The 22,399-nt window shown below is 38.4% G+C and overlaps 1 protein-coding gene and 2 long non-coding RNA genes across 3 annotated transcripts in view; 2 read left to right on the top strand and 1 right to left on the bottom strand.

Moving 5' to 3' along the window:
- Ubx (ultrabithorax) overlaps positions 1-22,399 on the bottom strand; it is a 468,862-nt gene that overhangs the window by 36,181 nt on the left and 410,282 nt on the right. The window lies entirely within an intron of this gene.
- LOC139996838 (uncharacterized) overlaps positions 1-22,399 on the top strand; it is a 396,216-nt gene that overhangs the window by 201,801 nt on the left and 172,016 nt on the right. The window lies entirely within an intron of this gene.
- Positions 12,579-22,399, top strand: part of LOC139996856 (uncharacterized) — an 86,055-nt gene continuing 76,234 nt past the window's right edge. The window contains exon 1 of the long non-coding RNA XR_011802416.1: positions 12,579-12,654. This is a non-coding gene — a long non-coding RNA (uncharacterized lncRNA). The remainder of the gene's footprint in view (positions 12,655-22,399) is intronic.

Raw genomic sequence — 22,399 nt, 5'->3', positions numbered from 1 at the left:
GAACGCTTGCCAAAGCTTCGAGTTTGCCGGAAGTTCGATCAAAAGCACGTCCGTCGGACGAGCGGAGGTGCGAGAGCCTCGCTACAGTTAGAAATGCCTTTACATTTGTTTCAGTCGGTCCGAATCCGTCCGTGTCGGGGGACCAACTTTCAACCCCTGTACGTCGTCATTAAAGAACTGTTGGTGGGACGAAAGTTCCACCGCGGGAAACGTGTGAGCGGTGAAATTCGACGGAAATTGGGAAATAAAAAGGAGAAAAGAATATTTGCCAGCTGCATACGTGAGAGAAGAAAAAGCAACGAGATACAAAGCGCGTTAAATTATATGTAATGTTGTAAATCTCGGGCTAATTCCGATTCCGAAGTCCAGAAATCGAGTTTATCGTGAAAATACTTAAACGAAATTAATACCAAGCTGTAACAGTAAGTTCCGTGCATCGGGAATCGATTTTCAACGTCCTGAGCTGATGCTTCTCCGTCGATCTTCAACGTTTTAACACGTTCCCAACCTGATTCGGCCAGGTTTCCAAACCGCCGGTTCGCGGAATATAAATATAAAAATAAATTGTAAAGAGAAGATTATTTATTTCCGAAATGCAGGAAGCGATAAGCCTCCCAGCTAGAGTATCCCGAGGGATCACACGGCAGATACCTCAGATCTTTCATACTTGCGAGACGTACATCTGTGATTTGTTCATCCCGAAAATGTTCGGTAAACAGCGTGAAATATATTTGAAAGTGAGGAGTCTACGATTATTGTTCGAAGTGCCCAAAATCACCCCAAATGTGTTTGGAGCGTTTTAACGAACACCGTGCGGTATAGAATAATGCAATGCATTATCCAGAATATAAATTAATAAAAAGTATGGTAAAACGTGATTTTGATATTTTCATGTTGTATATCCTGTATATAATTTCGTATATTTAATTAACTCGAAGAAGAAGAACGGGGCGGAAAGAATTCCCGTCGCATAGATTCGTGCGACGAACGTGTTAAATAATTATTCTTTGTGCATGTCTCGTGTTGCTCTCTGCCAGTCCGTTTGGGAAACCAGAGTCTCTCGAAATGGTTGTCCGTAAAACGAAAGAAAGTCCCTACACACTTGAACTCTACTGTATTTATATAGAGCGTGTGAGAGTGTACGTAATGTACGAGACAAAGGCAATTAAAAGCGATGAGAAAGAAGCGAGCGAGTAGATGGTCGAGTGGTTGCTGAATTCGGATAATTCGTAAATAAATTTGAAGCTTTTTGTTCTTCCCTATAGTCCTGTCTATATCCTGACGAAGAGAAGATAATCCGAAGGGAAATAATTTTTGATGCGGCGTATGAATGGCGGATAAGCTGCAGGAATAAAGAAACAAATGAATTTTGAACGGTCGTACGGTCGATGTTAAATAATACGTCGCCCACCGACGTTCAATTGTTCGACACAATAAGCTCAAGTGACATCCGTGCGTCGTGTGCTTGGCTACAATTTGTACACACTTCCGATACAATACTCAATCACAACTCGCGAAAGCGAGGTTGCGTAAGGCTCGTTGCGACGACACATTGTCGGATATTTCGAAGCGATCGCGAGAACAAAAGTTGGCCGGACCATTAGTCAACCGGGTGGCAGGTTGCGCGGCTTGAAAAATTGACAAAGACAACGCTGTCGATTCTACGTTATATCCGTGAGCGCCTATTTTATACTCTAAAAAAACACCGATGACAAAAGTGTAGTAGCTTTACGGGGCAGGCGATGGATAATAATGAATGTTCTTGTTGTTTTCGCGAAAAGAAAAATAAAATGGCATAAGAGCAGAGAAATCGGCCGCCAAATTTCAAGCTACAGGATAAGTGGGATTTTCCGTTCAGGGAAAACATTCACGTCGACCAGGCTTTCACGCTGTGAACCGGTAGCGTTCGGTATTGACGTTTCTCCACCATCTTTCTGCGCGTTTATTTCCATCCGTCATCCGCGCGAATGGCAAAGAAGAGAAAAAAACACAGGCCGAAGAGAAACAGACGAAGAGGTGAAACGATAGAGAGGAAACGGAAGAATACGAAATGGAGAAAGAAGACGAGGGAAAAGGGGCAGAGCGAAAGAGAGAGAATACTCGCATCTTGCTGCCTTTATAAATGCTTCTACATTTATTAAGGCTACTCCCCGGAGCCTGGACGTACCGGTGTACGTATTTCGAAATGAATGCCTCGTGACGTGGCACCGCGACGCTGTCGTCGGGGCGCGCGAGCGCTACGAAAAGTGAAATATTTCCGTCGTATTTTCACATGCGCTGCCACGACGAATGGCGTCCCTGCGTCTGACGGCTCTGTGCTTCGGCAGCGTGGCAAACGAACAGGAATAAAAAGAAGAAAGGAAATAATAATAAATACGTAGGCACGCGTAATACGCTGTTTATACGCGCGTGTGTGCGCGTGTGTGTCGTACGAGCATAGCGAAGACGTGGAAGGCAAACGCGTTCCGAACGAAAGGTTTCGCTGCCGCCGGAAAAATGTCGCGCCGACCGATCGAGAATATGGCGGTCGCGCTGTTCGTTTGCATGAAAATGAAGAAAAGAATTTATTTCGCCCGTATGAGAAACGCCGCGTTTCCGCCGTGATTTATGCAACTCGAGCGCGGGAAAGCGCGACGCGGAATTTCGCATTTTCTGCGGGTTCCTTCGTGATAGTTTGACAAAGGATTTTTGCCTGGGTCGTTGGTTATTGTATCGCCAGGACTAATAGCGTCGCCATCTCGTCACCGGTCGAAATATTTCTTCTTACATTTGCAAAAGCTGTTCCGAGCAACCTGGTTGCTTGTCCTTCTTGATTACCATCTATCGTCCACGATCTAACCTACATCAAAACCTGCTGATCAAATGAAAATCATTTCTCGTACGCTTGCTTTTGACACGTTGACTGCCGCGTCACCCGTATTCGGGTGACGGCATAGTTTCTTATTTGACTACTCGCGAAGGATCGTCGTAGGTATTTGAGAAGATATTCCGTAATAATAAAACTGTTGAATTGTTATAAATGTAACACGAAAATGGTTTGTTAAACAAATTACTTAGAACGTAAGACTTTAAAGCATTCTATACATTGCTGAGGTCTGTCGGGACAACTTGGACAATAAGTTGTCGTTTTCTTTAAATTTTTCGTGTCTTTGTTCGGTCCCTTCGACGTCTTTTATTCGCATAACATATTTCGTTCGTACGCGCGTCTAACGCTTCTTCCGGAATCATCTCTCCGAACGGCGATATTACGCCGACTCCGTCGAAGACGAGGATTTTCTGTATTCTCAGACAACCCTAATAATTTCGCAGCTAGTAACTCTCTAAATATTCTAATATTTATATCCTTCCTTGTTACGATTTTGTAAACCGTCGAAGCGTTTTCAACAGAAATTCGCAGGAGGAGTTGGACGCCAAGTTTTCTGTACCGTTTGATTCCTTTTCTAATTTTGGCGGCATGAGAAACCATTTGGTCGGAATAATCTGTACCACACTTTCCTTCGTTATGTTCAACAACAGCTAGTGGTTTGAATATCGCGAACAAACGAAACGAGAGATCGTTCCCGAGACCACCACTCGAGCGACTCGCGTTACTAAAATATCGATGGGAGTACCTAGCAGAGAACGCTTGGTGGCCTGACGGAGATTTTCTTGAAAACGCGCGTGGCAGTGAACGCGTTAAGGTGGGAATCTTGTCGAAAATCTGATTCGAAGATTGAACAGGTAGCCGCGACGAAAAGTTTCCGTTCGCATCGGTTGTTTCCCGTCAACGACGCCGGAATTACATTGAATTATTTAACGGTCGTATTTCACGGTTCACTTTTCATGCGACTTCTGCACGCTGCTCCGCCGTACAATGCGCCTGTAATTTTATATAACCAGTTAAATGACTCTTGGCAAGGAAGTGATTTGTCGCACGATATTTTATTTCAGATAATCATCCTCCGTGTCAGACGTGGGCTGTCCACCGCGACAATGTATGTATACATTGATTAATGGTCGCCTGTTCGCCGCGGGATAAAAGTCAGGGAAAAGAGAGAAAGAAAGGATAAGAAAATCGGAGATCGAGCGCCTCTTAAATCAGGACACTCTGGTTCCGCGAGACCAATTCTTGCATTTTCGAAACTTGTTAGTCACATGAAAGTTCCGCGCTGTCGTCCATCGTTCCGCTTACCAATCGTAGCGATCATCGTTCGTTATCCCGAACGACATTGATAAAAAAGAAAGAAAAGAAAAGAAAAGAAAAAAAAGGGAGCACAGGCAAACGTTATTGTCTGTTGATACTCGAGTGATTTACAGTGGAATGCTTCTTGGAATTTTCTGCGGTAACAGAAACGTCTCGCCTGTCAGACGAACGGATTCATCGTGGGCTGTTTGAAACAATAGGATCTTCTGTTCGTGTGACAAATTTCATGTCACGACGATTAAGACGTTTGCAACTTTCATTCACAGCTATCGTGCTTTAATATTAGGTTGTCCGAAAAGTCTCTTTCCTTTTAGTTTATTGAATTATGCACGAACAGAATAATAGAAATACAACGAAATGGAGCACACGTAATTCGATAAAATAATATAAAAGAAATTGTTGCTCGTCTGTTATACTCCAAGTGTGCAAGGAATACTTTGATTCCGCATGCTTTATTTATAATTAGACTGATAAATTAATTATTTTGCTGTAAAATAACGATGGAATTTTCTGATTTATTTTTGTCGACGGCCACGAATTTTATTTTTTTTCTATCAGTTTCTTTCGTATTATAAGAAAATAATAGACGCACCATGTTATTTATTATGCACAAATGTAATAATAGAAATAGAACTAAATAGATGATATTCGATAAAATAATACAAAAGAGAAATTGTTCTTCGTCTATTATACTTCAAGTGTGCAAGAAATACTTTGATTCCGCGTGCTTTATTTATAATTAGACTGATAAATTAATTATTTTGCTGTAAAGTAACGATGGAATTTTCTGATTTATTTTTGTCGACGGCCGCGAATTTTATTTTTTTTCTATCAGTTTCTTTCGTTTTAGAAGAAAATAGTAGACGCTTAAGACGCTTGGAAATTTCATTCACAGCTATCACGGTTTAATATTAGGTTGTCGGAAAAGTTTCTTTCGTTTTGTATATGAAAATAGTAGACGCACTATGTTTTTTTCTTTTATATTAATTTATTGAATTATGCACGAACAGAATAATAGAAATATGACAAAATGCATCATACGTAATTTAATAAAATGTGCAAGGAATACTTTGATTCTGCGTGCTTTATTTATAACTATACTAATAAATTAATTATTTTGCTATAAAATAACGATGGAATTTCCTTATTTATTTTTATCGACGGCCGTGAATTTTATTTTTTCTTTATCAGTTTCTTTCGTTTTATAAGAAAAGAATAAACACACCATGTTTTTTTCTTTTATATTAATTGATTGAATTATGCACGAACAGAATAATAGAAATATGACAAAATGCATCATACGTAATTTAATAAAATGTGCAAGGAATACTTTAATTCCGCATACTTTATTTCTAATTATACTGATAAATTAATTATTTCGCTATAAAATAACAGTGGAATTTTCTTATTTATTTTTATCGACGGCCGCGAATTTTATTTTTTATTTATCAGCACACCTGATGGAGCACCTCTATGGGGCGCACCTAATTCAATAAAATAATACAAAAGAGAAATTGTTTTTCATCTATTATACTTCAAGTGTGCAAGGAATACTTTAATTCCGCATACTTTATTTCTAATTATACTGATAAATTAATTATTTTGCTATAAAATAACAGTGGAATTTTCTTATTTATTTTTATCAACGGCCACGAATTTTATTTTTTCTGATGGAGCACCTCTATGGAGCGCACCTAATTCAATAAAATAATACAAAAGAGAAATTGTTGTTCGTCTATTATACTTCAAGTGTGCAAGGAATACTTCGATTCTGCATGCTTTATTTATAACTATACTGATAAATTAATTATTTCGCTATAAAATAACGATGGAATTTCCTTATTTATTTTTATCAACGGCCACGAATTTTATTTTTTCTGATGGAGCACCTCTATGGAGCGCACCTAATTCAATAAAATAATACAAAAGAGAAATTGTTGTTCATCTATTATTATGAAATTATTACGATTTTCGCGCAATAACAGAGGATAAAATGCAATAAAAAAACATTTATGTAGAATATTGAAACAGCTGATAGGATTAGGAAAGAAAAATTGCCGATGGAAAAAAATAAATCGATCGATCAATAAAAACAAATGAGGAAACACTTCCGTCGTTACTTTAATAAATTGCCATTCGACCGTATGTAGCTGTTTAATGAGAAATTCACAGCAATGTGAAAAATTGCGTTCAAATGGAAAGCAGGAAAATTTGACCGCAATTGTACTAGGAAAACTGGCTATGTCTCACTATTTATTTCCAATTTTCTTTTCGCTAAATATTTTATCTTACGGCGACTTGTAACAAAGCGGTTACTAAAGGATTACCGAACACCCAGTATATCACGCCCGCGTAACGTTGCAAAGGAAAGCAAAGAAGCCTTTGCCAATAGCTGTTAACCCCATAAAGACGTTTATAAGCAACTTTCTATAGACGCATCGGCCATTCTTTAACGCGCAGCACAGTGAAAAGCAGGCGAGATGATCTCTGTAAGAAGGTGTTTGCTAGGAACTAATTAAATACGCGTTGAACACCGTAACAACTTCCACTGAAAAGAAAAATTCAATCGATGACTAGAAGACATCCGCGAAATTGTAAAGCGCCTGTGAATTTTCTATCAATTTTCTATGAAATTAAATTAGTCGATTAAATAGAACGAAACACTGAATTATTTTGCTGGATAATTTGAATGCTTCCTAGCAGCGTGAACTCGATCAACGTTAAATAGCAGAAAAGGAATTAATCATTGAAAATCACGGAAAAGTTTACGAGCGATCGACGAACCGGATCGTGCGCAGGTAACGAGCAAAGGCGATCATCGCGATACAAAAGAAAGAACGAAAGCGGCTCTTATTTTACACATCTGTGCTGAACCGGCAATTTCCGGCGCATAGCTTAAAAAACGTAAACGCTAGGAAATTGCAAGATATTGTAAGAAAGATGCGATTGCCAATTTTTTCCTTTCGTTGGTGATTCAGCGAAAGGTACAATGTACGCGACATCGTGCAATTTGCATTCGAAATTATAACTAACCGCGCATTAATTTCTGTCTAGAGGTTACTATCATTTCGTTTCTTTTTCTCTCGTTCGAGTTCCGTGGACGCGAGGAACCATTTTACAAAACGATTCCTTTGATTTTTTTTCGCCAACTACTTTTTCGTCCGTTTCGCATAATGAAAGGTCGTTTGCCATAATGAATTCCTTCGAAATGAAATTGGCCGCGAATATTCACGGCAAATGTACGTGATTAAGGTGTTCGGAGGTTTTTGAATTCGGCGAAATATCCTTGTTAACGAAGGCCGAGTCGTACAATAAGATGGAAAAGGCGAGCGACAAGTGTCAGCGACGATCGAGTGTGATAGCAAACGACAGGAGGAAATGGCCACGTTTATCCCAGAATCGGGTAGCATAACTGCAAATGATAGATTACGATTAACCGTAGGGCCCGGCAGCTCGATCGATCAGTCGCAAATGGCAATAATTTTCCTACGACTGCGAGTAGCGTACAACGTCTTCATGAAATGAAGCGTTTCGAGCCAACAGGTTCCGAAGCGACGCGGCGGACCGTTTCCATCAAAGAAGCATTAATGAAGATGAACAAACATTATACATAATAAACGCTTCTTTGAATGCCCTAACCTGTCGTAGAGAAATAAAATGCAAGGAAATGCCGACAGCACATCATCCATTCGAGTAAACGCAAATAGACGCATCTATTCTATCCAAGCACTTGGTGCAAGAGAATACCGCTCATCGTGCACAGCCATCTTTTCCCTTCGACCATGGTAGTAGCATGGTAACGACTTAATCTGCTCGCACGCGATTCGACAAAATATACGTTACTGCCCCTTTCTCGATCAGCCTCCAATTCACCTAGCATCGCTTACGTAACGCGCATTCTCCTTCGCCGATCGACTTTGCTTAAACACTCGTTGGAAAGTAGCAGCTTTGGTATCGGAAAGGGCTTGTAAAGAGGTGGAAGGAGAAAAAGGAAGAAATAAAGAGAGAAAGAAAAGCGACTGTTGTGCGCGAGGGGCGCAATTAGCGAGGCTCTCTCGGGTAGAAAGTGTGGCTCTCGAAGCTCTCGAAATTGCCCCGGCGGGAAACGAAATTGCGTTTTGCAGCGCGTAATACGTTGTACTTTCGAAACGGTCGGGGCCTGGTCCGAGAACGAGGGCCGCGTTCGAAGCTTCGGGCGGTCGCTCGTGAAACGAAAAACAGAGCAACACAGCACGGACCGGAATACAGAACGACGGCGTCGGCCATGGTAGACCGCGAAGACCAGTTTACAAGAAGAAACGTACGCTCAGTGCGGAAAGTACGCGCGCCAACGCTCTCGCAAACGCGAAAAACGGTCCCGCGGAAGGTTCATCCGCCTTCGGTACAGCACACGCCGTCGTCATCCAGCGTCCTTTCGATTCTGGTTAGCCTACCATGGCTGGTATCCTGCTTTACTCTTTCATATTTAAATGTATTATTAGCAGAGATTATTATAAGCATCGCCCGGGGGAATTAAGTATCGCGAGCCATTGCTCGCCGGTATCTAGAATATTTTATATCGAGAGTAATTTCCGGTTTTGCGCACGCCTTCGCGTATACCGCGCGCGACCGCCCCCCGGTTTTCCCCCGGATGCGTGAGCGTTATCGACCAACCTGCAACGTTCGATCGTTTTTTTCTTTTTTTTTTTTTTTCTTTTTTTCTTCCTTTATCATAACAAGCAAGAAGTAGTAGTAGGTATATAGGGTGTATGGTTAATTAACTGCGTTGTTCCTTGGTTATAAATAAAATAGAATTTCGTTTAAGTATTAGGTTGTTCGAAAGGTTTCTTTTCGCACAAGGTTTTCTCTTTTATATTATTTTGTCGAATTAGGATAATTTTTGTTCTGTTGAGACACACACCGTGATATTTTACAGACTTGATTTCACGTTTGTATAAAGGTTTGCGAAAGAATCGTAGGTTAATTTTGTAAAATATTCTATACGAAATGACGAACGGATTATCGGTAGAAATGCTGCGAGTAATTTAGTCTTCTCGTGTAATGTAAAAGCTCTGGACAATAAGAATAGAAATAAAAAATAAGAGTAGGGAATAAGAATAGGGAACAACAATAGAGGATAAAATTGGGATATAAGAATGGAAAATTAAAGTACAGGACAAGAATGAAGACTAAAGACAGAAAAGAAGATTATTTCTCATTCCAAAAGACAAACTATGTTCTATATAAATTCTTCAATTTCATTGCCCAATTGCTATTAATAACAATGATAATAAAAGTAGAGAATAAGAATGGAGGATAAAATTGGGATATAAAAATATGACAAGAATAAGGACTAAAAATAATGAATTGATAATGAATTTTCCAAAAGCTAAACTGATCAACTATATACTTTATAAATTTCTCAATTTCATTGCCCAACTTCGCTATTAATAAAAATAATAATAAAACTAGAGAATAAGAATAGGAAATAAAAATTGATAAAATTTGGATATAAAAATAGAAAATTAAAGTACATTACAAGAATGAAGACTAAAGACAGAAAAGAAGATTATTCCTCATTCCAAAAGCCAAACTATGTTCTTTGCAAATTCCTCAATTTCATTGCACAACTTAATAACAATAATAAGAGTAAAGAATAAGAATAGGAAATAAAAATAAGGGATAAACTTGGGATATAAAAATGGAAAATTAAAGTACAGGACAAGAATGAAGACTAAAGACAGAAAAGAAGATTGTTTCTCATTCCAAAAGCCAAACTATGTTCTTTGTAAATTCCTCAATTTCATTGCCCAACTTAATAACAATAATAATAAGAGTAAAGAATAAGAATAGGAAATAAAAATTGAAGATAAACTTGGGATATAAAAATACAAAATTAAGGTACAGGACAAAAGTATAAAGACTAAAGAAAATGAATTGATAATGAATTTTCCAAAAACCGAACTGACCAACTATGTTCTGTACAAATTCCTCAATTACATTGCACAACTTCGAGATTAATATTCAATTTTCAATCATCTAAACAGAGATCTGTTCCATCCACTAAATTGTACAATGTCTGTTATGCTTTAAGCGATTTATATAGTTTTGTAGATATTCATGAAAGCATAAACATCTGTAGCCAACTCACGATCTCGAGTATCTCGTAACGTAAGCAAAAAATATTAAACTTAGGCAAGGATTGGTTCCAGCTGCTGAATTTTATGTTGAGGGTGACTGATAGTGAAAAGAATGGTTGAATTTGTAAAGAAAAATATATTGAAAAAAGTATAAGTAAAGGTATAGTGTATGAGGTCAAAATCAAATAAATTGTTATCATTATTTATTGATTTAATGTGTGACATTGTTGAGGTTGATGATAGAGGACTGAGTGGATGAATTTGTATTAGAAAAACATATCAGAATAAGTACAGGTATAAGTACAAATACAAGTATAGTGTATGAGGTCAAAGTCAAGTAAATTGTTATCATTATTTATTAATTTAATGTGTGACATTGTTGAGGTTGATGATAGAAGAGTGGATGAATTTGTATTAGAAAAACATATTGGAATAAGTACAGGTATAAGTACAAATACAAGTATAGTGTATGAGGTCAAAGTCAAGTATATTGTTATCATTATTTATTAATTTAATGTGTGACATTGTTGAGGTTGATGATAGAAGAGTGGATGAATTTGTATTAGAAAAACATATTGGAATAAGTACAGGTATAAGTACAAATACAAGTATAGTGTATAAGGTCAAAGTCAAGTATATTGTTATCATTATTTATTAATTTAATGTGTGACATTGTTGAGGTTGTCTGATAAAGGACTGAGTGGATGAATTTGTATTAGAAAAATATATTGAAATAAGTACAGATACAGGTATAGTGTATGAGGTCAAAGTCAAGTAAATTGTTATCATTATTTATTAATTTAATGTGTGACATTGTTGAGGTTGATGATAGAAGACTGAGTGGATGAATTTGTATTAGAAAAATATATTGAAATAAGTACAGATACAGGTATAGTGTATGAGGTCAAAGTCAAGTATATTGTTATCATTATTTATTAATTTAATGTGTGACATTGTTGAGGTTGATGATAGAAGACTGAGTGGATGAATTTGTATTAGAAAAACATATTGGAATAAGTACAGGTATAAGTACAAATACAAGTATAGTGTATGAGGTCAAAGTCAAGTATATTGTTATCATTATTTATTAATTTAATGTGTGACATTGTTGAGGTTGATGATAGAAGAGTGGATGAATTTGTATTAGAAAAACATATTGGAATAAGTACAGGTATAAGTACAAATACAAGTATAGTGTATGAGGTCAAAGTCAAGTACATTGTTATCATTATTTATTAATTTAATGTGTGACATTGTTGAGGTTGTCTGATAAAGGACTGAGTGGATGAATTTGTATTAGAAAAATATATTGAAATAAGTACAGATACAGGTATAGTGTATGAGGTCAAAGTCAAGTAAATTGTTATCATTATTTATTAATTTAATGTGTGACATTGTTGAGGTTGTCTGATAGAGGACTGAGTGGATGAATTTGTATTACAAAAACATATTGGAATAAGTATAGATATATGTACAGATACAGGTATAGTGTATGAGGTCAAAGTCAAGTATATTGTTATCATTATTTATTAATTTAATGTGTGACATTGTTGAAGTTGTCTGATAGAGGACTGAGTGGATGAATTTGTATTACAAAAACATATTGGAATAAGTACAGGTATAAGTACAAATACAAGTATAGTGTATGAGGTCAACGTCAAGTATATTGTTATCATTATTTATTAATTTAATGTGTGACATTGTTGAGGTTGATGATAGAAGACTGAGTGGATGAATTTGTATTAGAAAAATATATTGAAATAAGTACAGATACAGGTATAGTGTATGAGGTCAAAGTCAAGTAAATTGTTATCATTATTTATTAATTTAATGTGTGACATTGTTGAGGTTGATGATAGAAGAGTGAGTGAATGAATTTGTATTAAAAAAACATATTGGAATAAGTACAGGTATAAGTACAGATACAGGTATAGTGTATGAGATCAAAGTCAAGTAAATTGTTATCATTATTTGTTAATTTAATGTGTGACATTGTTGAGGTTGATCGACAGAAGAATAACTGGGTGAATTTATTATTACAAAAATATATTGGAATAAGTATAGGTATAAGTACAGGTATAGTGTATGGGATCAAAATCAAATTGTTATAATTATTTACTAATTTAATATGTGATATTATTGAAATTGACAGATAGAGGAACCAGTGGATGAATTTGTAATGGCAAAATATATTGAAATAAGTACAGATACAGGTATAGTTTATGAGGTGAAAATCAAATAAATTGTTATCATTATTTCTTAATTTAATGTGATATTCTTGAAGTTGTCTGATAGAGGAACCAGTATATGAATTTCTAATAGAAAAATATATTGAAATAAGTATAGGTACAGGTATAGCATATGCTGATCCAGATCCTCACTCTTACACTGTTACAATACAATAGAAGAAGCTATGATAGGGAGCACGTTCATATATTCATAGCAAAGGACATTACCAAAAAGTTAAACTTGTAGCTATAGCTGAAGGCTACAAGAAACAGCAATAGAAATCTACTTATAGCTCTTTTGTTTCCACACCTTGTAACCCAAAACATAATGTATATTGAAGGGCACAATAATATACAGCTCTCCTTATTTACAATATTTTTGTTTCACTAAATTCTATTTTCTACGTAATACTGGTCTCCAGGTCACGGATATACACAAATATAGATGTAGAGTTTTTCTTGAAGTAATTACTTCAACATTTCTAAACGCTCCACTTTGGATATTTCACATACTTTCGCGTGTCTAAATATCCACGACTGAACAAGCAGCCACATAGTCAACTTATAAGATGCCGAAATATCAAGCATTAATCTCTCAGCGTAAATTGGGGATCGTCGTGAAGGAAGCGATACAGGTCGATGGTTGCCTCGTGTCCGATCTGGTCAAGTCTCTGACCCAGCGAGGGTGTAGCGGGGGAGAAGACGGATAATCCATCGTGGCGGCGATGAATCATGAGAGAATGCTAGGGATGTTGAAGAAGCGAGCGGACTAGTGGCGGGAGCGAGAGGTAAACCGTGAGATCGGTAGAGAAAGGGATAAACGTCAGCTAGAAAGATCGAGTGTAACTAGAGGGTGCCGTCAGAAATTCTTACGTGGGAAGGATAGAGACAGAGAGAGAGAGAAAAACAAAGAAAGACAGAGGGAGAGAGAGAGAGAGTTGAAGAAGAAAGAAGGATGGACGGGTCGATAAAGGAACGTTGGAAGAAGGCAAGGAAAACAGAGGGAAAGAGTCGGTTGAAAGAAACGGGGCTGAAACGAAATGGAGAGAACGAGAGCATAATGGAGGGAGGCAGGGAAAATGCTAGCTGTCGACCAGGCCTCCGGAAGTCCGGCTGCCGCGTTGTCGTTCCTCCATTTTTCAAAAAATAAAACCGACCGCAACGCAGGCTCATTGTTTACTTTTGCCGTTCGAGCGCTCGTGTGGCTTCGTGCACAGGGGTTGAACCAGCTCCGGACAGGGTGGATACACGACTTCTCTGTGTTCGTGTATATGAATTCATATAGAATATTAATCAAAGTATCGAAGAAATACGACTGTGTCGTTCATTGAACGACATAGATTACGTTTGTGAATTAAGTTCGTATTTAGACGTATTAAAACTATCAAAACTCTTTCCTTTTTTAACAAATAAATGTAGGAAGGACCGGCACACAACGCGATTAATTCCGTCATGGACGTGAAAATCCCCCGAGCTTAAAGTTCATTTTCCAAGGAAAGATGAAGTTCTTCCGAAACTTCACCCCACCCACCTTTTCTCGAACCTGTGACGTTCCTATAAATCTATTCTCCGAAGCAGCCTATGTTCTAGAAAACTCAGGGACCAAAAAGTTTATCAATTCCTTAACTTTGTATATACTCACACTTGAATCCACCTCTCGCCATTATCATCGCGACGCAAAGGACCAGTCATGGCAGCTAATGCTAGAACTACCGATAGTTAACACGAAGCTATTTCTACCAAAACCAGTGAAATGACTGGTCTTTAAAAAATACCTAATGATAGAAGTCGACAAGTTTATAAAATTGTAGAACCAATCGTTTCGACTGCTGTGGTATTTCTAGCGTTACCATCTAGCGATCTAGCGATCGATCCGAAATTTTCCTGATAACTGATGTTATCATATCGAGTGATACGCGGTAAAAATTTAAAAAACGAGTGGCAAGTTGTACAAAACGAGGAAACTGGTTAATTGGGGTTCGATAAACAGATTGCAGCACCCTTTTACACTTTGACAAGTACCAATCATTTTGACTTGTATTGGTATACGTAGCATTGATAGAAAATTATTTTCAGTTTGAATACATAAAAAACAAAATAAAATTCATTATACTATTCCTTTAGTTATGCGAAAGTCATTACATTGCGGGAAAAAATATAACATGAAGTAAAACTAGTGAATTTGACTGGTGTGTTTGTTCTAGTGTTGTTAGGTGTTCTCTACATGTTTATACAATTATGGGAGATTAAAATGTACAAAATATTCAATGTTAAGAACTCGTTTGAATAATTAAGAATGGAGGAAATCACTATGCTACACTATAACACAAAGTGGGAATCTTACAATACAATTATAAAACCAGTGAATTTGACTGGTGTGTTAGTTCTAGTGTTGTTAAGTGTTCTCTATATGTTAATACAATTATGGGGGATTAAAATGTACAAAATATTCAATATTAAGAACTCGGTTAAATAATTAGGAATGGACAAGATCACTATGCTACACTATAACACAAAGTGGGACTCTTATAATAGAATTGTAAAACCAGTGAATTTAACTGCTGTGTTAGTTCTAGTGTTGTTAAGTGCTCTCTACATGTTTATACAATTATGGGGGATTAAAATGTACAAAATATTTAATGTTAAGAACTTGTTTGAATAATTAGGAATGGAGGAAATCACTATACTACACTATAACACAAAGTGGGAATCTTGCAATACAATTATAAAACCAGTGAATTTGACTGGTGTGTTAGTTCTAGTGTTGTTAAGTGTTCTCTATATGTTAATACAATTATGGGAGATTAAAATGTACAAAATATTTAATGTTAAGAACTCGTTTGAATAATTAGGAATGGACAAGATCACTATGCTACACCATAACACAAAGTGGGACTCTTATAATAAAATTGTAAAACCAGTGAATTTGACTGGTGTGTTAGTTCTAGTGTTGTTAGGTGTTCTCTACATGTTTATACAATTATGGGAGATTAAAATGTAGAAAATATTCAATATTAAGAACTCGTTTAAATAATTAGGAATGGACAAGATCACTATGCTACACTATAACACAAAGTAGGTATCTTCTAATAAAATTGTAAAACCAGTGAATTTAACTGCTGTGTTAGTTCTAGTGTTGTTAAGTGTTCTCTATATGTTTATACAATTATGGAGATGAAAATGTACAAAATATTCAATGTTAAGAACTCGTTTGAATAATTAAGAATGGAGGAAATCACTATGCTACACTATAACACAAAGTAGGAATCTTCTAATAAAATTGTAAAACCAGTGAATTTGACTGATGTGTTAGTTCTAGTGTTAATAAGTATTCCCTAAATGTTTATACAATTATGGAAGATTAGAACGTGCAAGTATAAAATATACAAAATATTCAATGTTCAGAACTCGTTTGAATAATTAAGAATGGAGTAAATCACTATACTACACTATAACACAAAGTAGGAATTTTATAATAGAATTGTAAAACCAGTCGATTTGTCTGGCGTGGTAGTTCTATTGTTAAAGTACAATACAATGTAACAGAAAGTAGAACTGCGCTCTTAAAACGAGAATAGCCTGTACTATGGGAATGAAGCGTGACCTAAAGCGTTGAAACGCGACCAGACGCAAAATGGTACTCTTTTGGGACATCCACGTTTCTGTCGTTAACAACGTCGTCGCAGTTTTCGCCGGCTGAACGTCTTCGTCGGACGCGACGTCACGTGTAGGGTGGCTAACAACTTGAGGGGATAATTAGCGCCGGAGATAGTTAATCAGTCAAGAGAGAGAGAGAACAGCATCCCCCGCGCGTCGCTAACGGCGAACGCGACCTGTCGTCTCCTTATTAAAGCCAAACAGAAGTGTCTGGCGTTGTGACGTCATTATTAATTCAAGAACGCCCGCCGCTAACGACCGCGGTAATTACTCGCCGATGCGGGAATTCTGTTCGTCGGTCCGACACAAGAAGAATGAACGCCGAGATACGTTCGATGCTTCTTGCTATGTACGTCAGTTGTTGCATCTTTCTCCTTTTTTCTTTTCTCATCCTGATAGATTTATGATCATGAAGCCTTGATTATTCTGAAATCAGCCAGATACGCGGCTTAGCCAGAAGAATGTACAGTCTGTAAGAATCTTCTTTTACTGGATCTTTCAACCAACTTAGCCAACGAAGTGGATAGTTTCGTTAATCTAAAGAATTTCTCATATCCTGGCTACTCCCGTAATGGCTTATCTATCATCCCTCCAATCGGTCGAGCAGAATCTCGTGCAGCCGCCATACGGACATCGTACGAAGGGAAGCAACTCAGGAAACCGTATGCCGCGAAACCGTATGAAAGATACGAATATCAATTGGCGATAGAAAATCCCACCACGAGCAACAACAACGTTTCAGAAATATGGCCGGCAGCCAAGCCCAAGTCCTTGATCCTAGGTACTTATCACCCCCTTGCTGGAGCAACCGTTCGCCGCCTGTAGTACGCCGAGTGTGTACACAATTTTGAACAACTTTCTTCCTTTTGCTGGGATAGCTGCCAGCGATAAATTTGCCGCGGAGCTTTTAAAAGAAAAGGAGGAAAGAAAGACACGTGCAGCGTATAGATACGCGTGCTAGCGAGAGCAAAGTTAAAGGAAGAAGAAAGAGGAAAGGAAATATACAGAAGTGGAATAGCGTGAAACACGCGACGATGGGTAACGTTGCAGGTTAGGGCAGGTTAGGATGAACGTTAGGTAGGCACAAGATCGGCTCCCAGGTTTCACATCCGACTTGTCAGTTACGTCACGTCACGTCACGGTGCGTCACGGCGCCCGGCACGTACAGATACAATGCGGTTCCCGAACCCATAAATCGCTCAAACGTCACTCCTGCAATGGACGCCGGTTACGTGGACGAAATGCAAAACCAATTGCACCCGAATTCTACCGCCTGTACCTTTCGGCCACCCTCCGCGTCCTACCTGCATGATTTCTCCTGACAGCATTCTCGTGTCTTACTGGCCACATTCTGCCGGAATTTATTATAATCACACGTTTCTTCTGAATTCTTATTGCTATAACGTAGACGCTTTTCTTTGAACAATTCCACGTACCTTGCATATTAAGTTCGTACAAAATTAAGGAATTTCCGACAGAACAGAAATTGATATTATTTTAGATACGTGTAATTATAAATAGACATAATTATATGTCTGTTAAAGTAATAATGAAAGAGTCGTCATTGTTATTTTATGCATTGCTCGATCAAAAATTGTTCTTTCCTAGTAGTAGTTTATTTTCAGATGCTCTAAGTGTGCAAGGAGTACTTTGATTTTGCGTACTTTATTTATAACTACATTAATAAATTAATTATTCTGTTAGAAAGTAACGATGAGTTTTCTTATTTATTTTTGTCTATATTTTATTTTCTTTCTATCAGTTTCTTTCGTTTTAGAATAATAGACGCACGATGTTTTTTCTTTTATATTAATTTCTTGAATTATGCACAAACGGAATAGTAGAAATAGAACGAAATGAATAAAATAATATAAAAGAGAAATTCTCGTTCATCTATTGTTATTTAACGAAAGAATCTTTTCGCGCAATAACGGAGGATAAAATGCAGTAAAGAAACATTTGTGTAGAATATTGGAACAGCAGATCGGGAAAGAAAAATTGCTGATAGAAAATAAAATAGAAAATAAAAAATAAATAAGGAAACTCTTTTCCTCAGAAAACGAAAGAAACTTTTCGGACAACCTAATACAATCATTTCCAAATTATTCTTTAATAATTTATTCGGAATCGACAGAAACTTGAAGCGGGAAAGGCAGATTAAAAGACGAAAATAACATTAAAATACGAATTCGGAGCGGAGATCGGAGGCGACGGTGGCAAAACGTTAACGTGCGAGCGCCAGCAATGGAAGCAAGAGAGCAGCAAGTGGCTCGTACGTCAGCCGGTGGCTCGTAAACGTCAGCGGTGGTGCTCGTAAACGTAAACGCGATGCTATAAGGGGATGTAGAATGGCGCAGCCGGAGAGTCGCCATAACATAACAGTTAAAGAGATACACATAGAGAGAAAGACGATCCATTTAGCGGTTTAAATGCGGTTGTTACGGCATCCTATGCAACGAAACAATCTGTCGCATTCTCTCTAGCTCTCCAGAAGATTTAGGACCAACCCCTGGCTTACGTTTTGTCACGAACCATGAAATTTTTTCAATTCCTGTAACGTGTTCTCTCTTTGTAGTCGACATTCTTTCTCCATTCACTTTTCTTCTCTATTATTCTATTCTTATCGGAATTGGAATATTCACACTGTGCAGCACTACTGTACTAATCAACACGACTGCTATTAGACTCTTTGTAATTATTAAAAATGGACAAAAAAGGGGTTGTACTTGTTTGTTTCCCAGCTTCCCATGGCATGTTTAACTACGTATTAAAAGATAATTATTGTAAAATAACAGTAACCTTGACTTATAGCTGTGCCGTTATTGATGAATTTATAGCTGTGTGTTCATTTGTAAGAAACTCAGTACGAAATGAGATAAATGTTGTATGTTAAAACGCACAAAATGCAAGGAAACTAACGAAGCTTCTTGAAAGTAGAAGAATCTACTAATATTCAGAGTCCTATTTATGAAACGAATTAGTTCGCGAAACAAACCTCTGCTCGAGTCCATTTCTCTAGCTACATTCCGCAAAAGAGAAATTTACAAAAATGTATTCACAGTCTAATAATAATAATAAAACGAAAGCATAGCAATCGAAGCGAGTATTATCCTTGTGGAGAAAATTAATAAAGAAAACGAGCGTGTCTTTCCGCGACATTAGACAACGAAACTTACCGCGCTAATAATTCCAATTAAGGGGAAAGAGTTTATCAATGAAGGAGAATGAATAGCAATTAGGGGATGAGTCGTGGCCTGTCTGCCGACAGAATCAAAACCTAACGAGATAAATTCGTAGGGTGTAAGCGGAATAAGGAGATGCGATAAAGGCTGCGGGCCATCGTCGAGAGGGGTGGCCTTGGTGTTATTGAATGCCGCGAAAGCAGAGGCCATAGCGAGTTTTCAAGGGGGTAGTGATTAAACTGAGGGATGAATCCTAGGGATCCAGCGAGTGGCATGCCTCCAGAGGTAGCTACGTTCTGGAAGGGGTTGAAACAACGCCATTCTGTGTTTAATCATGTCTGACCGACTGAGGGGACAGTCGTTTCGGGGGTGGAATTTGCATAGTCGCCGTTCTCGCCCGTTTCTCTTCAATGGAAACAAAAACTCTGCATTTTCGTGGATTCTATCGTACGCTAAATATAGTCGAGCGTGGAACGGTGACGTTGAAAGAAAATTGCTTTAACTTTTATCGATGAGAAATATAGAAAATATCGCGATCGATTTTCTTCCGCTTAATCATCCGCTTTGAGAATAATAAAATTTAACTTTTTAGAGGAAATTGTTGTGGATTTACACAATATACAAATGGAATTTTGCGAAAGTTAAGTGTTTGTTATTATACGCGCAGCGATATTTATCCATTTATCGAAAGTGTCATCAATTTTATACTCAATTAAATTTTACATTACACCGGAACCGAATGAATCACAATTAAATGGAAGAAATTATAATGTTAATTGATTCGCATGAATAATCGTACACAAATACCCCTACGAATTGCTTTATAAATAACGCCATTAAATTACAAGGACGAAATTAAATGGACGGCATTTAACACGATCAGAACGGTACCATAGTTAACGAGAAAGTACGATCGATCTTTGCTGTCGTTTAATTTTCACCGAGACCGGCGTGTAAACTTACAATTGTCTTTTTTATCAACTTTATACACCACGGGCTTCGCCTGAAATTTTCATACAAGTATGGACAACGATAATTAGGTTCGCGTACCTTCTACCTTTCGTACAACACAACTTTTACGCCATTTTTACGCCAGTTGGAGGGTAAGGTCGACATACGCGGTGAAAGCGGACAAGCAAACGAGAAGAAGAAGCAAGAAAGAAACGGACAAGTATACAGCGATATCTCAATCGCCGTATAAAAACCGGCAATAACTTGCGACGCCACCCAGAAAGATGATTGCACGCATGGTGCGCCACGAAAACAAGAACCCCGAGAAACGCCAAAATTATGATAATGATTCGGAGCCGTTTTCAGTTAAGACATTAGGCGACGTGTATAATTTAGACAAAAAGCAGGCCCGGTAAGTAAAGACCGCAAAGTATCGATTCGTGGCCGCTCACGATAATAAACTTTAATATATATTATGCAGATTGGTGGCCGTATGCGCGGATCAGCCCCGCGTCTACGCCTATGGCTGGCTTTCTCTCTTTTTACGATGAAACGGCGTTTATCAATACACCGTGGCGGTAAGTAGAGAAAAATGTCAGACCTCCCTCCCTCCCTCTTTCCTCGTTATATAATTATTTCTGCGTCCCTCGCCAATAAATGCATAATGCAAACGGCTGAACAACGCAGCTCGCATTAAACAGCGACCGATCGATAATTCAACGTGGAAAATTCGTCTCCGTTGCGCATGAGGCACATTTTCTCATCGGCGTTTCAACATCAACGAAGCGACGATTGAATATTTTCGCCTCGTGCCAAACAACCCCCCGAAACCACAAATGTCTCTGCTAGAACGTAGCAGGAACACGAGGCTGTGGATGGAACTAAGCGACGTGCGTAAAAATTCGGTAGAAGCCGAAAGGGCAGAGAGAAGGACAGACGAAGAAAGAGAGTGAGAAAGGGTAAGAAGATGGTGGGCAAGGGGTGGGAGAAAAGAGGCGGTCGGCAAAGGGGAGGCTGATGGTACAAGAAGGATAATAATCCGTGGTTTCGATCAAGATTATAGGCGCGGATAAATGAATAGTTTACGAGCAGCGAAAATGAGACGGGTAAAATATTAAACGCTGCCTATGGACGCGGAGACTCGAACCTTTGATATGCTGGTCGCCTGTAATAAAGCTCAATGTTAAATGTCTTTATTGCGTTTCTGGCCCTATCCTGCTATATACGGTAATTGATACGAGCAAACCTAAGGGCGAAACGCGCGCGGACTCCACTTGTCCGCAAATTATACGCGGCGTACTCGCGCTAAAAGGACAGACAGGTATTTAATAACTAGCCTTGGTAACGGCTTCATTCTTGGATGCGCGAGAGAGTATTTTCTAGTCATCATGCGGATTATTAGTATCGTGTCAACGGAAAGAACATCTTCAATTTTAATTCGAATCTTCTGAAACTCGAAACTCTTCGGCCAAACACCATTTAAATAACCAACAATGTACGATCTTTCCAGATGGTGTAACCGAAAGTAAGGAAGAAAAGGAATGCCCCTATCCCTCGATACGTTCGGTGAACCCTCGTGTATCTCGTTGAGAAAAACGTGCTGTGTTTGTACAGGTCGGCTCGATACCATGTGCACATTTTTCTATCCGCCAGAGGAACGGGCTCGGCCCTGGTTTGACATTTCGCTTACAAAGCAGCTCATCAGTCCCCCGACGTGTCCGTCTCCGACGGCCGAACTGGACGAAGATTGAAATCAGGAAATCGAGCAAAACGAGGATCTCGCATACCGTAGGTAGGCAGGTTAGGCGTCAACCCAGCGGGAATATCTGGCGCGTAAGTACACGCTGCGGGCATGTCCGTGACGCGCGTAGTGCATCCTGAAGGATGGAAAGAGAGAGGAAACGAGTGGTACGCGTTTGAGGGGCGCGCGAGTACGTCGGTGTGCGTGGTCAGACGGCGGTGTTCGTATCCGAAATGAATTGACCGGTGCGTGGTTGATGGACGTAGCGGGTGGCTCGTTATGCTTACAGCCGGCCCAGCAATCAAGAAGAATTCATACGAACCGCCTGACGTGTCGCT

Source organism: Bombus fervidus, chromosome 19 (assembly GCF_041682495.2).
Source record: "Bombus fervidus isolate BK054 chromosome 19, iyBomFerv1, whole genome shotgun sequence".
Lineage (NCBI taxonomy): Eukaryota > Metazoa > Arthropoda > Insecta > Hymenoptera > Apidae > Bombus > Bombus fervidus.
Note: the sequence above shows the minus strand (reverse complement) of the source record. Positions and strands in the feature narration are given on the sequence as shown.